At 35.1% G+C, this 6387-nt stretch overlaps 3 non-coding genes across 3 annotated transcripts; 1 reads left to right on the forward strand and 2 right to left on the reverse strand.

The window, feature by feature from the left end:
• LOC148950573 (U1 spliceosomal RNA) lies at positions 1–162 on the forward strand. Its single transcript, XR_016142048.1, has one exon. It is a non-coding gene; the product is annotated as a U1 spliceosomal RNA (small nuclear RNA).
• A 3612-nt stretch (positions 163–3774) lies between these two features.
• On the reverse strand, positions 3775–3933 carry LOC148950574 (U1 spliceosomal RNA). The gene has a single exon (XR_016142049.1). It is a non-coding gene; the product is annotated as a U1 spliceosomal RNA (small nuclear RNA).
• A 1868-nt stretch (positions 3934–5801) lies between these two features.
• On the reverse strand, positions 5802–5963 carry LOC148950575 (U1 spliceosomal RNA). The gene has a single exon (XR_016142044.1). It is a non-coding gene; the product is annotated as a U1 spliceosomal RNA (small nuclear RNA).
• Between the last annotated feature and the right edge of the window lie 424 nt (positions 5964–6387).

Consider the following 6387-nt stretch of genomic DNA (forward strand, 5'->3'; position numbering starts at 1 on the left):
CTACTTACCTGTCTGGAAAGCTGCCTTGATCATGAATTAGGCGCTCCCAGGGCGAGGCCTTTCCATTGTACGTCGGATTGTTTAACCCCTGTGATTACCCCAAATGGGGGCAACTCAACAATGTAATTTTGGTAGTGATGGCTGCGTTTGTGCGGACCGCTGTCCACACATTGAAAAGTGTTTTCATTTTCTCCTCTTTTATATGTCACACATTTTGAAGTTTAAAGGAAAAATTATACAATTTGATATTGTTCAAGACAATAATGGGACTTGTCAACTTCATCATTGGGCCCTTTTGAAAAGATTAATTTGTTGTTAAGCTTACATGTTTGAAATATCACATTCACATCAGTGAATGTGATTAAAGCGGTCTGTGATGTATTGTACGTGAAAGATTTTGATGACTCCACAATTTTATAGAAAAGAAAGGTATATAGTTGTAGCTTTAACTTCAATCTATTGGAAGTAAGTTCGGTGTTTGCCGCAGAAATGGATGGATCGAAACCTCATCGAACCTCGCTGGGCCCAAAGTCTAGCGTTCTTTGGTTAGGTTCGATCTACAAACCTCTGAAGCTGCTCTGAAGATTCTTATGTGTATTATACCATTTGTGTCTACATAGAAACTACCTATCTGAAACTTAAATATTTAAAATCAGCATACAAATATGATTCTTTTCATGTATCTATTGATATTAAAATTCTGTTTTTTAGAGTTTCGGTTACTATTGAGACGAGTCACTCTTACTACACATTTCGTTACCATCAAACTATTTGATAAGAATCGACAAAGTGTGTTTCAATTTAGCTCAACATCCTGCTCAAAAATCCCTGAAAGTTTCACTGTGATACCCTTTTCCATATAATACATCATAAACCGTTTTAATCACATTCATTAACGTTAGCAGCAAAGCGCATTGGAAGTGATTTGGGTGTTGGTCCCGGATATGGATGGATTGGAACCTCATCGAACCTTGCTGTCTAGCGTTCTTTGGTCAGGTTTCGATCCACCGACCTCTTAAGCTGCTCTGAAGATTATTATCAAGAAAACTTCATCATTGTGATAACGCTCATTGATCATTTGTTTGGCTCCTTTAATTTTCAGTTCTCGTTAATCCTAGTCTGTTAAATACCTTTGATTTTCTCTTTTCAAGATGCTATCTCTGTTTTTTGTGTAGTACTGTTTTTTTTTTACTTGCGTGTAGCTTGCTTGGATGAAACCATATTAATATAATTTTTGTATTATTATGGTCACTTATTTAATAATCATGACATCATGGCGTAATGATATTATTTCATGATATTTTTGTGTCGAAAGATATTAGTAAAATGTTAGATTTTTATTTAAACCTACTTCCGTTTTTTAAAATTCCGTTTGTTAGACTTTCAGTTACTATTTAGACGAATCACTCCTACTATAAAGTTCGTTACCATCGAACTGTTTAATAAGAATTGAAATAGTGTGTTTCAATTTAGTTCAACATCCTGCTCAAAAATCCCTGAAAGTTTTACTGTGATACCCTTTCTCATATAATACATCATAAACTGTTTTAGTCACTTTCCCAATTTGAGCAGCTTAGCGCAGTGGAAGTGCGTTGGGTGTTTGCCCCGGAGATGGATGGATCGAAACCTCATCGATCCTCGCTGTCTAGTGTTCTTTGGTCAGGTTTCGATTTACCGTCGTCTTAAGCTGCTCAGAAGATTATTATCAAGAAAACTTCATCATTGTGATAACGCTCATTGATCATTTGTTTGGCTCCTTGAATTTATAATTCTCGATAATCCTGGTCTGTTAAATACCTTCGCTTTTTCTCTTTTCAAGATGCTTTCTCTGTTTATTGTGTAGCACTGTTTTTTTTAACTTACGTGTAGCTTGCTTGGATGAAACCATATTAATATCATTTTTGTATTATCATGGTCACTTATACAGTAATCATGACGTCATTGCGTAATGATATTATTTCATGACGTTTTTTTTATCGAAAGATATTAATAAAATGTTAGATTTTTATCATTACAATTTGATGTTGTTCAAAGACAATAATGGGACATTTCAAATTCATCATTGGACCCTTTTGAAAAGAGCAATTTGTTGATAAGCTTACATGTTTGAAATATTACGGAAGGATTATGCCTAAAATCCCAAACATATGAGAGAGCTGAGCGTATACTCTATAGATTGTAAATACTGTCATTTGGTTGGTTCAACATCCCCTTCAAAATGCACTGAAGACTTCTACTTAACACTCTAGCTGTTCCTGGGACATAGCTGTTACGACTTTTAAATAATCAATCTGCAGCAAGAGCTGCAACCATAATATTATATTAACTTTTAGTTACTATATGCCGAGGTTTGTTCTTTACTGGGTTTTGGATATCTTTACAATCATAATACCAATGTCCATAATCATATTAAACTATTCCGTTCCCTTATATGTCCTATCAATATCTGTTGCATCACAGTGAAATCATCACAGTGAAACTTTCAGGGATTTTTTAGCTTGTTGTTGAACTAAATTGAAACACACTTTGTCAATTCTTATCAAACAGTTTGATGGTAACGAAATGTGTAGTAAGAGTGACTCGTCTCAATAGTAACCGAAACTACATGAAAAGAATACATGAAAAGAATCAGATTTGTATGCTGATTTTAAATATTTAAGTTTCAGATAGGTAGTTTCTATGTAGACACAAATGGTATAATACACATCAATATAAGAATCTTCAGAGCAGCTTCAGAGGTTGGTAGATCGAAACCTAACCAAAGAACGCTAGACTTTGGGCCCAGCGAGGTTCGATGAGGTTTAGATCCATCCATTTCTGCAGCAAACACCGAACTTACTTTCAATAGATTGAAGCTACAGCTACAACTAGCCATCTTTCTTTACTATAAAACGCTGAATCCACATCCGCTGCGCTAAGCTGCTCACATTATTGAATGTGATTAAAACGGTTTGTGATGTATTAAACGGGAAAGTTTTGATGAATCAACAATTTTATAGTTAAGAACGAGATCTAGTTGTAGCTGTAGCTGCAATCTAGTAAAAGACAAGGTGAAGCCCATAGTAACTAAAAATTTTAAACATGTTTTGAAACATAATAATTGCAGCAGTTGGCACAACCTAGTAAAAGGTGAAACAGAGCCCATAGTAACCAAAAAGTGAAAAAAACACATTTTGAAAACTATAATAAAGAACGAAATCTAGGCCATGAACTGAAATGTGACTAAATTTGAAAAGAAATCATCATATGCTTGATGATGCAACAGATATAAATAGGACATATAAGGGAACGGAATAGTTTAATATGATTATGGACATTGGTATTATGATTGTAAAGATATCCAAAACCCAGTAAAGAACAAACCCCGGAATATAGTAACTAAAAGTTAATATAATGTTATGGTTGCAGCTCTTGCTGCAGATTGATTATTTAAAAGTCGTAACATCTATGTCCCAAGAACAGCTTAGAGTGTTAAGTAGAAATCTTCAGTGCATTTTGAAGGGGATGTTGAACCAACCAAATGACAGTATTTACAATCTATAGAGTATACACTCAGCTCTCTCATATGTTTGGAATTTTAGGCATAATCCTTCTGTAATATTTCAAACATGTAAGCTTATCAACAAATTACTCTTTTCAAAAGGGCCCAATGATGAATTTGAAATGTCCCATTATTGTCTTTGAACAACATCAAATTGTATACTTTTTCCTTTAAACTTCAAAATGTGTGACGTATAAAAGAGGAGAAAATTAAAACACTTTTCAATGTGTGGACAGGGGTCCCACGAACGCAGCCACCACTACCAAAATTACACTGTTGAGTTACCCCCATTTGGGTTAATCGCAGGGGTCAACCAATCCGACGTACAATGGAGGCCTCGCCTTGGGATCGCCTCCTTCATGATCAAGGCAGCTTTCCAGACAGGTAAGTAGGTATAGATAAAAATCTAACATTTTATTAATATCTTTCGATAAAAAAATCGTCATGAAATAATATCTTTACGCCATGACGTCATGATTACTGTATAAGTGACCATAATAATACAAAAATGATATTAATATGGTTTCATCCAAGCAAGCTATACGTAAGTTAAAAAACAAAACAGTGCTACACAATAAACAGAGAAAGAATCTTGAAAAGAGAAAAAGCAAAGGTATTTAACAGACCAGGATTATCGAGAATTAAAAATTGAAGAAGCCACACAAATGATCAATGAGCGTTATCACAATGATGAAGTTTTCTTGATAATAATCTTCAGAGCAGCTTCAGAGGTCAGTGAATCGAAACCTAACCAAAGAACACTAGACAGCGAGGATCGATGAGCTTCTGATCCATCCATCTCCGGGGCAAACACCCAAAGCACTTCCAGGGCGCTAAGCTGCTTACATTAGGGAAAGGGATTCAAACAGTTTATGATGTATTATATGAGAAAGGGTATCACAGTGAAACTTTCAGGGATTTTTGAGCAGGATGTTGAACTAAATTGAAACACACTATGTCAATTCTTATCAAACGGTTCGATGGTAACGAACTGTATAGTAGGAGTGACTCGTCTAAATAGTAACCAAAACTCTAACAAACGTAATTTTAAAAACGGAAGTAGGTTTAGACAAAAATCTAACATTTTACTAATATCTTTCGACACAAAAATATCATGAAATAATATCATTACGCCATGATGTCATGATTATTAAATAAGTGACCATAATAATACAAAATTTATATTAATATGGTTTCATCCAAGCAAGCTACACGCAAGTTAAAAAAAACAGTACTACACAAAAAACAGAGATAGCATCTTGAAAAGAGAAGAGCAAAGGTATTTAACAGACTAGGATTAACGAGAACTGAAAATTAAAGGAGCCAAGCACATGATCAATGAGCGTTATCACAATGATGAAGTTTTCTTGATAATAATCTTCAGAGCAGCTTCAGAGGTCGGTGGATCGAAACCTGACCAAAGAACGCTAGACAGCAAGGTTCGATGAGGTTCCAATCCATCCATATCCGGGGCCAACACCCGAATCACTTCCAATGCGCTTTGCTGCTAACGTTAATGAATGTGATTAAAATGGTTTATGATGTATTATATGGAAAAGGGTATCACAGTGAAGCTTTCAGGGATTTTTGAGCAGGATGTTGAACTAAATTGAAACACACTTTGTCGATTCTTATCAAACAGTTTGATGGTAACGAAATGTGTAGTTAGAGTGACTCTTCTCAATAGTAACCGAAACTCTAAAAAACAGAATTTTAATATCAATAGATACATGAAAAGAATCAGATTTGTATGCTGATTTTAAATATTTAAGTTTCAGATAGGTAGTTTCTATGTAGACACAAATGGTGCAATACACAACAATATAAGAATCTTCAGAGCAGCTTCAGAGGTTGGTAGATCGAAACCGAACCAAAGAACGCTAGACTTTGGGCCCAGCGAGGTTCGATGAGGTTTCGATCCATCCATTTTCGTGGCAAATGCCGAACTTACAATAGATTCCAATAGATTGAAGCTACAGCTACAACTAGATACCTTTCTGTACTATAAAATTGTGGATTCATCAAAAACTTTCACGTATAATACATCACAAACCGTTTTAATCATATTCACTGATGTGAACGTGATATTTCAAACATGTAAGCTTATCAACAAATTACTCTTTTCAAAAGGGCCTAATGATGAATTTGACAAGTCCCATTATTGTCTTGAACAACATCAAATTATATACTTTTTCCTTTAAACTTCAATATCTGTGACATATAAAAGAGGAAAAACTGAAAACACTTTTCAATGTGTGGACAGTGGTCCGCGCAAACGCAGCCACCACTACCAAAATTACATTGTTGAGTTGCCCCCATTTGGGGTAATCACAGGGGTTAAACAATCCGACGTACAATGGAAAGGCCTCGCCTTGGGAGTGCCTACTTCATGATCAAGGCAGCTTTCCAGACAGGTAAGTAGGATTAGATAAAAATCTAACATTTTACTAATATCTTTCGATACAAAAACGTCAAGGAATAATATCATTACGCCATGACGTCATGATTATTATATAAGTAATCATAATAATACAAAAATAATATTAATATGGTTTCATCCAAGCAAGCTACACGTAAGTTAAAAAAAACAGTACTACACAAAAAACAGAGATAGCATCTTGAAGAGAGAAAAGCAAAGGTATTTAACAGACCAGGATTATCCAGAACTGAAAATTAAAGGAACCAAACAAAAGGTCAAGGAGCATTATCACAATGATGAAGTTTTCTTAATAATAATCTTCAGAGCAGCTTCAGAGGTTGGTGGATCGAAACCTGACCAAAGAACGCTAGACATCGAAGTTCGATGAGGTTTCGATCCATCCATCTCCGGGGCAAACACCTAACGC

The sequence above is a fragment of the Artemia sp. Qi Xiang Cuo genome, chromosome 7 (assembly GCF_049724085.1).
Source record: "Artemia sp. Qi Xiang Cuo chromosome 7, ASM4972408v1, whole genome shotgun sequence".
Lineage (NCBI taxonomy): Eukaryota > Metazoa > Arthropoda > Branchiopoda > Anostraca > Artemiidae > Artemia > Artemia sp. Qi Xiang Cuo.